Source organism: Ranitomeya imitator, chromosome 1 (genome assembly GCF_032444005.1).
Source record: "Ranitomeya imitator isolate aRanImi1 chromosome 1, aRanImi1.pri, whole genome shotgun sequence".
NCBI classification, from domain to species: Eukaryota; Metazoa; Chordata; class Amphibia; order Anura; family Dendrobatidae; genus Ranitomeya; species Ranitomeya imitator.
The window spans coordinates 434,782,804-434,792,641 of record NC_091282.1 but is presented as its reverse complement, the minus strand read 5'-3'; the positions used below and the strand labels follow the sequence as shown (position 1 = coordinate 434,792,641).

General features: G+C 40.9%; 1 long non-coding RNA gene across 1 annotated transcript; it reads left to right on the top strand.

Annotated features, from left to right (window-relative positions):
- The first annotated feature begins 201 nt into the window (after window positions 1–201).
- LOC138657855 (uncharacterized) lies at window positions 202–1,146 on the top strand. The gene is made up of 3 exons (XR_011317225.1): window positions 202–271; window positions 843–897; window positions 999–1,146. It is a non-coding gene; the product is annotated as an uncharacterized lncRNA (long non-coding RNA).
- Window positions 1,147–9,838: the final 8,692 nt, after the last annotated feature.

Genomic DNA, 9,838 nt, shown 5'->3' with positions numbered 1-9,838 from the left:
CCTGCTTCTTTCAGAAATTCAGCTGTATAAAAATTCCTGTTTTAATCCGGCTATATCATGCGTGAGTTAATGCATGCATTAATTGCATGTATGGTTGTGTTCTGGGTGTTAACAGAAGGCGTGTGATGGGCGTAACTGGGTGTGTTTCTGGGTGTTAACAGGTGAGCTGATTTCTGACACTCAGGATAAATACAGCTGACTGTCCCACTACAGTACATCAGACATTCACCAGAAGTCCGACTAGACTAAAAAAAGCAGAGCTATTCTAAATGTAAGTATATATGCCAGTTGTCTTATTATTCGCAAATGCTTAATTATATTTAACTATGCATCTCTAAACCATAATTAAGGGTGTTATTTGTTTAATAAGTTAGTGTTATACTGGAGGATAGCTGCATATTTAGTATCGTTGTATAATATAGTTTTACTGCATAAAACATATTCTGTGGTACATAATTAATATAGAAAGACTTATCCGCGGGCAACTATTATAACATAATTTATGTAATACAGTAGTTAATAACTGTTAATACGCCCTAACTAGCGCATGCAGCGCTTACTTACTACATGTGTTTTGTTTAACATAGACATATTTATAGTCATATTTATACAGTAGCGGTATATTTAGTGGGGCTGTGTAATATAGTTTTACCGCATAAATCATATTTGTGGCGCATAATTAATATAGAAAGACTTAGCCGTATTACCCATGATTTGCTTAGTATAAGAATATTTATACACGGGCCGCAGTTTTATTTGGTGTGTATATAAATGAGCTTGACGAGTGGTGTGTGCGGTTAATATAGATTGCACAAAAAATTTACACAGATAATTTATTTTAGATGGAATCCCAACATTTTTCGGCTTTTTCCAGTCAAGTTGCGGATTCGGTATTCGGTATGTTTCAAGATTTATATACATGTATCTGTTAGTGGCCCATTCTAAGTAAGGATTGTTTTATATATTATCTTTATATTGTTTATTCTTTCTTGTTTAAGATGAATTAATCAGGACCATCCCCGATAATCTAGATGAATTTACCAGGAACACCCCCGATGCTGTAGATGAACTTATCAGCAACTACAGCGATGATTTTTTAAACGGCTTCAGCGTGCCTACTCTGGAGTGTGGCGCTGCTGTGGGGGCTTTGACTCAGGACATCATAGGTGCGTTGTGTGACTGCTGTGTATGTGTGTGTGTGTGTATATAGCTTTTAAGTATTTAGACGTGTAAATATATATATATATATATATATATATATTATATAGCCCCTGTGACGCCGCAGACAGCAAGCCAATCACTGCAATGCCCTTCTCTAAGATGGTGGGGACCAGGACCTATGTCATCACGCTGCCCACACTCTGCGTTTACCTTCATTGGCTGAGAAATGGCGCTTTTCGCGTCATTGAAACGCGACTTTGGCGCGAAAGTCGCGTACCGCATGGCCGACCCCGCACAGGGGTCGGATCGGGTTTCATGAAACCCGACTTTGCCAAACGTCGGCGACTTTTGAAAATGAACGACCCGTTTCGCTCAACCCTACATAGAGGTTTTATTTTCGGGCAGCCCCAAAAAAGATGAAAAAGATTTCCTTGATATCCGCACTTCCTCCAGCACAAAGGAGAGTGATCCTGATATATATGCGCAAGTCTAATTGGTGTGTAGTACCAACGTGTGATCACCTTGAAGTAGGACTCCTGTAGAGCCATTGAAATGGTAGACATGTATGTATCCCTAATGGCCTTGTCCCATTGCTCAACTTGTAAAGAAATGTTGAGGTCCGATTCCCATTTTTTCATGTATATATTTTTAAAACAAGAGGTATCTCTATTGAAGTGACTGTAGAGGTTATTTAGACTCCATATATGTTTGTTCTTTACACTACACAGTAATGAAGAAAGAATTTCTAAATTTAATGGTTGGTTAGTCAGTAATTTCTGTATATGCTCTTTTAGGGTTTAAACGAATATTAATTCAGATGAGGGTAAGTTAAATTTAGTCTTAATTTCGCTAAAGGTGAGAAAATTCCTCCCGTTATAGATATGTCCAACTTTTTTAATGCCTGATTTGGCCCAAATTTCTGAAAGTGGAAGATCATATATCAATGCCAATAGATGAAGAGGAAATTTCATAATTTGCTCTGATTTGTCAAAATTTTTTCTTGGAGGTTTAAGAAGAGTTTTCCAGGCCTGTATTATAGCCTTGAAAATGGGATGAGATGATTCCTTTTTTGGTTTGTGAAATAAGAAACTGAAAAAAGTATCCTGTGCTAAATTAAGATTATTAATGTCACTTTCGATTTGGAACCATGCTGGGTATAGTTTTTTATCAAACCACTGATGGCTTTGTTTTACCAGGGAAGCCAGATAATTAGCATGGACATTTGGGAGGCCAGCCCCGCCATTACGTTTGTTTTTGCACAATAAATCTGAAGACAACCTGGCCCGCTTACCACCCCATATGAATGAGTTTATCATAGTTTGAAGTTTATGAATAAATTGGTAGGGGAAGGTCACTGGGAGAGTTCTAAAAAGATAAAGTATCTTGGGTAGAATGATTGTTTTGATAGTCATTGTTCTCCCGAATAAAGAAAGTTCCGATTGAGCAAATTGAGAGATGTCAAGAGAAATTGTTTTAAAAATCTTATCAGCGTTAGTTTTTATTACATTTTGTAGTCTGTTTGTTAAGATTATTCCTAAATACACTACTTTGTCGCCCTCCCCAGCTAGATTTATCTGATCCCTCAATTCTGCAACATGTGATTCATTCATATTAAAAGTTAAATATTTAGATTTATGTGGATTTATCTTAAAATATGATATCTTGGAGAATGTGTCTAACTCTGAAGAGAGAGCTTCAATCGAGGCTGCTGGATTAAGTAGTGTAAGAAAAATATCATCTGCATACATGCTAATTTTAAATTGACGGGATTGGATATCAATTCCAAGAATATCTATATTGGATCTGATCCTCTCCGCCAAAGGTTCCATTGCAAGGACAAACAGCAGGGGTGACAAAGGACACCCCTGACGTGTGCCATTGGAAATGATGAACGGATCTGACATGAAATTATTGGAGTAGATCCTGGCACTAGGTCCCGAATACAGAGCAAAGATAGTGGACATAAATCCCGAATCAAACCCAAACTTTTCAAGTGTCGCTCTCAAATAAGACCAGTTTATCCTGTCAAAAGCCTTTTCAGCATCTAAGGTTAGAAAGGCTGCTTTTGAATTTGAATTTTGGATAATGTTCATTAAATTGATCACCCTCCTGATCCCATCTGATGCTTGGCGTCCATCAATGAATCCCATCTGGTCATCTACCAGCAAACGTGGGAGAATATTTTTTAACCGATCCGCCAAAATCTTGGAATAAATGTTTGTATCACTATTTATTAGTGAGATTGGACAGTAGTCTCGCATCCTCTCAGGATCCCCCCCAGTTTTGGGAATCATAATGATAACTGCTTCTTGCATCTCTTTAGGAAAGGAACCCTGAGAGGAGGCAAGAGCAAAAATAGAAGCCATGTGCGGGGCTAGCATTTTTGAAAAAGATTTAAAATATTCCTTGGAAAATCCATCTGGGCCAGGTGTTTTTTGACTTTTTGATTTATTAATAGTATCGATTATTTCTTTTTCTGTGAAGGGACTATTAATAGATATTAAGTCAGATGGAGTTATTTTGGGGAGGTTAATACTAGATAGGAATGCATTAATGGAGTCTGGGTCGATACTGGGTGTGCATGGGTCATCTTTCAAATTGTATAATTGACGAAAAAAGTCTGCGAAAGAGCTAGCAATGTCTTTGGGATGAATCATAACTTCACCTGACGAGGAAATAATTTTGTTAATTCTTCTGTTGATACGTTCTTTTTTAATCTTTACCATCATATATTTGGTAGGCTTGTTTAATGATGTATACCCTTTGAATTTTGAGGCCTTTATAACATAGTCATATTCTTGGAAAATCTCGGATTTCAATTTTCGCCTCAATTCCAGGATTTCCGCCTGTATATTTGAAGATGGTATTTGCATATTGTTTTGCTGCAATTCTTTTGTATTGATTTGGATTTGTAGATTAGCAATTTTTTCCCTGTTTTTCTTTTTATATCTTGCAGCTAATTGTATGAGACTTCCCCTGAGGACTGCCTTGTGGGCGTTCCACAGTGTAAATGCATTTATATCTTCAGACACATTCTCTTTGAAGTAATTATTTAGTATTGTCTCTATTTCCTGCTTATAATCTGGGATTTTAAACAATGTAGGATTACATTTCCATAGGTAGTTATTTCCGAGTGGGGGTCCTAGAAGAAAATCTGCTAATACTGGGGCATGATCTGAAATAGTTTTTTTTTTAATTTGAAAACTCTTAAATTTGGAGAGGGTAAAAACATTTGTCAAAATTAAATCTATATGGGAAGATGTTTTATGCACATCAGAATAGTGAGAATACTAAGTATTAAGACATCTGAATATGTCGTAGAGTTCATTTTGGATCAACCACTTTTTTAAAACTGGCGCCTTGTAACGGACTAGAGAGGATGAATCCATAATGCTATCAGGCACAATGTTAAAGTCTCCTATCCATATGATATCTCCTAATTTAATTTTATTCACTTTTTTATGTAGATTATTTAAAAACGAAATGTGATTTGTGTTTGGAGCATATACATTCACCACTGTACAAGGTTTGTTGTTTAAATAACAAGTAAGGATATGGAACCTGCCCAAATGGTCTGTTACTTCATCAACAAGTTGGAATGGAACATCGCTACTTATTAAAGTGACGACACCCCGTTTTTTAGACGAGTGTAGCGATTTAACCCCTTCAAGACCCAGCCTATTTTGACCTTAAAGACCTTGCCGTTTTTTGCAATTCTGACCAGTGTCCCTTTATGAGGTAATAACTCAGGAACGCTTCAACGGATCCTAGCGGTTCTGAGATTGTTTTTTCGTGACATATTGGGCTTCATGTTAGTGGTAAATTTAGGTCAATAAATTCTGCATTTATTTGTGATAAACACGGAAATTTGGCGAAAATTTTGAAAATTTCGCAATTTTCACATTTTGAATTTTTATTCTGTTAAACCAGAGAGATATGTGACACAAAATAGTTAATAAATAACATTTCCCACATGTTTACTTTACATCAGCACAATTTTGGAAACAAAATTTTTTTTTGTTAGGAAGTTATAAGGGTTAAAATTCGACCAGCGATTTGTCATTTTTACAACGAAATTTACAAAACCATTTTTTTTAGGGACCACCTCACATTTGAAGTCAGTTTGAGGGGTCTATATGGCTGAAAATACCCAAAAGTGACACCATTCTAAAAACTGCACCCCTCAAGGTACTCAAAACCACATTCAAGAAGTTTATTAACCCTTCAGGTGCTTCACAGCAGCAGAAGCAACATGGAAGGAAAAAATGAACATTTAACTTTTTAGTCACAAAAATTATCTTTTAGCAACAATTTTTTTATTTTCCCAATGGTAAAAGGAGAAACTGAACCACGAAAGTTGTTGTCCAATTTGTCCTGAGTACGCTGATACCTCATATGTGGGGGTAAACCACTGTTTTGGCGCACGGCAGGGCTTGGAAGGGAAGGAGCGCCATTTGACTTTTTGAATCAAAAATTGGCTCCACTCTTTAGCGGACACCATGTCACGTTTGGAGAGCCCCCGTGTGCCTAAAAATTGGAGCTCCCCCACAAGTGACCCCATTTTGGAAACTAGACGCCCCAAGGAACTTATCTAGATGCATAGTGAGCACTTTGAACCCCCAGGTGCTTCACAAATTGATCCGTAAAAATGAAAAAGTACTTTTTTTTCACAAAAAAATTCTTTTAGCCTCAATTTTTTCATTTTCACATGGGCAACAGGATAAAATGGATCCTAAAATGTGTTGGGCAATTTCTCCTGAGTACACCAATACCTCACATGTGGAGGTAAACCACTGTTTGGGCACATGGTAAGGCTCGGAAGGGAAGGAGCGCCATTTGACTTTTTGAATGAAAAATTATTTCCATCGTTAGCGGACACCATGTCGCGTTTGGATAGCTCCTGTGTGCCTAAACATTGGCGCTCCCCCACAAGTGACCCCATTTTGGAAACTAGACCCCCCAAGGAACTAATTTAGATGCCTAGTGAGCACTTTAAACCCTCAGGTGCTTCACAAATTGATCTGTAAAAATGAAAAAGTACTTTTTTTTCACAAAAAAATTCTTTTCGCCTCAATTTTTTCATTTTCACATGGGCAGTAGGATAAAATGGATCATAAAATTTGTTGGGCAATTTCTCCCGAGTACGCCGATACCTCATATGTGGGGGTAAACCACTGTTTGGGCACTCGGCAGGGCTCGGAAGAGAAGGCGCGCCATTTGACTTTTTGAATGGAAAATTAGCTCCAATTGTTAGCGGACACCATGTCGCGTTTGGAGAGCCCCTGTGTGCCTAAACATTGGAGCTCCCGCACAAGTGACCCCATTTTGGAAACTAGACCCCCCAAGGAACTTATCTAGATGCATATTGAGCACTTTAAACCCCCAGGTGCTTCACAGAAGTTTATAACGCAGAGCCATGAAAATAAAAAATAATTTTTCTTTCCTCAAAAATGATTTTTTAGCCTGGAATTTCCTATTTTGCCAAGGATAATAGGAGAAATTGGACCCCAAATATTGTTGTCCAGTTTGTCCTGAGTACACTGATACCCCATATGTGGGGGTAAACCACTGTTTGGGCGCACGGCAGGGCTCGGAAGGGATGGCACGCCATTTGGCTTTTTAAATGGAAAATTAGCTCCAATCATTAGCGGACACCATGTCACGTTTGGAGAGCCCCTGTGTGCCTAAACATTGGAGATCCCCCAGAAATGACACCATTTTAGAAACTAGACCCCCAAAGGAACTAATCTAGATGTGTGGTGAGGACTTTGAACCCCCAAGTGCTTCACAGAAGTTTATAACGCAGAGCCATGAAAAAAAAAAAAAAAATTATTTTCTCAAAAATGATCTTTTAGCCTGCAATTTTTTATTTTCCCAAGGGTAACAGGAGAAATTTGACCCCAAAAGTTGTTGTCCAGTTTCTCCTGAGTACGCTGATACCCCATATGTGGGGGTAAATCACTGTTTGGGCACATGCCGGGGCTCGGAAGTGAAGTAGTGACGTTTTGAAATGCAGACTTTGATGGAATGCTCTGTGGGCGTCACGTTGCGTTTGCAGAGCCCCTGATGTGGCTTAACAGTAGAAACCCCCCACAAGTGACCCCATTTTGGAAACTAGACCCCCAAAGGAACTTATCTAGATGTGTGGTGAGCACTTTGAACCCCCAAGTGCTTCATAGAAGTTTATAATGCAGAGCCGTGAAAATAATAAATACGTTTTCTTTCCTCAAAAATAATTATTTAGCCCAGAGTTTTTTATTTTTCCCAAGGGTAACAGGAGAAATTTGACCCCAATATTTGTTGTCCAGTTTCTCCTGAGTACGGTGATACCCCATATGTGGGGGTAAACTACTGTTTGGGCACATGCCGGGGCTTGGAATTGAAGTAGTGACGTTTTGAAATGCAGACTTTGATGGAATGCTCTGCGGGCGTCACGTTGCGTTTGCAGAGCCCCTGATGTGCCTAAACAGTAGAAACCCCCCACAAGTGACCCCATTTTGGAAACTAGACCCTGAAAGGAACTTATCTAGATGTGTGGTGAGCACTTTGAACCCCCAAGTGCTTCATAGAAGTTTATAATGCAGAGCCGTGAAAATAATAAATACGTTTTCTTTCCTCAAAAATAATTATTTAGCCCAGAATTTTTTATTTTCCCAAGGGTTACAGGAGAAATTGGACCCCAAAAGTTGTTGTCCAGTTTCTCCTGAGTACGCTGATACCCCATATGTGGGGGTAAACCACTGTTTGGGCACACGTCGGGGCTCAGAAGGGAAGTAGTGACTTTTGAAATGCAGACTTTGATGGAATGGTCTGCGGGTGTCACGTTGCGTTTGCAGAGCCCCTGGTGTGCCTAAACAGTAGAAACCCCCCACAAGTGACCCCATTTTAGAAACTAGACCCCCCAAGGAACTTATCTAGATATGTGGTGAGCACTTTGAACCCCCAAGTGCTTCACAGACGTTTACAACACAGATCCGTGAAAATAAAAAATCATTTTTCTTTCCTCAAAAATTATGTTTTAGCAAGCATTTTTTTAGATTCACAAGGGTAACAGGAGAAATTGGACCCCAGTAATTGTTGCGCAGTTTGTCCTGAGTATGCTGGTACCCCATATGTGGGGGTAAACCACTGTTTGGGCACACGTCAGGGCTCGGAAGTGAGGGAGCACCATTTGACTTTTTGAATACGAGATTGGCTGGAATCAATGGTGGCGCCATGTTGCGTTTGGAGACCCCTGATGTGCCTAAACAGTGGTAACCCCTCAATTCTACCTCCAACACTAACCCCAACACACCCCTAACCCTAATCCCAACTGTAGCCATAACCCTAATCACAACCCTAACCCCAACACACCCCTAACCACAACACTAATTCCAACCCTAACCCTAAGGCTATGTGCCCACGTTGCGGATTCGTGTGAGATATTTCCGCACCATTTTTGAAAAATCTGCGGGTAAAAGGCACTGTGTTTTACCTGCGGATTTTCCGCGGATTTCCAGTGTTTTTTGTGCGGATTTCACCTGCGGATTCCTATTGAGGAACAGGTGTAAAACGCTGCGGAATCCGCACAAAGAATTCACATGCTGCGGAAAATACAACGCAGCGTTCCCGCGCGGTATTTTCCGCATCACGGGCACAGCGGATTTGGTTTTTCATATGTTTACATGGTACTGTAAACCTGATGGAACACTGCTGCGAATCCGCAGCCAAATCCGCACCGTGTGCACATAGCCTAATTCTAAAGGTATGTGCACACGCTGCGGAAAACGCTGCGGATCCGCAGCAGTTTCCCATGAGTGTACAGTTCAATGTAAACCTATGGGAAACAAAAATCGCTGTACACATGCTGCGGAAAAACTGCACGGAAACGCAGCGGTTTACATTCCGCAGCATGTCACTTCTTTGTGCGGATTCCGCAGCGGTTTTACAACTGCTCCAATAGAAAATCGCAATTGTAAAACCGCAGTGAAATGCGCAGAAAAAAACGCGGTAAATCCACCATAAATCCGCAGCGGTTTAGCACTGCGGATTTATCAAATCCGCAGCGGAAAAATCCGCAGAGGACCAGAATACGTGTGCACATTCCTAACCCTAACCCTACCCCTAACCCTACCCCTAACCCTAGCCCTAACCCTAACCCTACCCCTAACCCTACCCCTACCCCTACCCCTACCCCTACCCCTAACCCTACCCCTAACCCTACCCCTAACCCTAACCCTACCCCTAACCCTAACCCTATTCTAACATTAGTGGAAAAAAAAAAATTTCTTTATTTTTTTATTGTCCCTACCTATGGGGGTGACAAAGGGGGGGGGTCATTTATTATTTTTTTTATTTTGATCACTGAGATAGATTATATCTCAGTGATCAAAATGCACTTTGGAACGAATCTGCCGGCCGGCAGATTCGGCGGGCGCACTGCACATGCGCCCGCCATTTTGGAAGATGGCGGCGCCCGGGAGAAGACGGACGGGACCACGGCTGGATCGGTAAGTATGATAGGGTGGGGGGGGACCACGGGGGGGGGGGATCGGAGCACGGGGGGGGGGATCGGAGCACGGGGGGGGGAATCGGAGCGCGGGAGGGGTGGAACGGAGCGCGGGGGGCGTGGAACGGAGCACGGGGGGGCTGGAATGGAGCACGGGGGGGTGGAACGGAGCACGGGGGGGGGTGGATC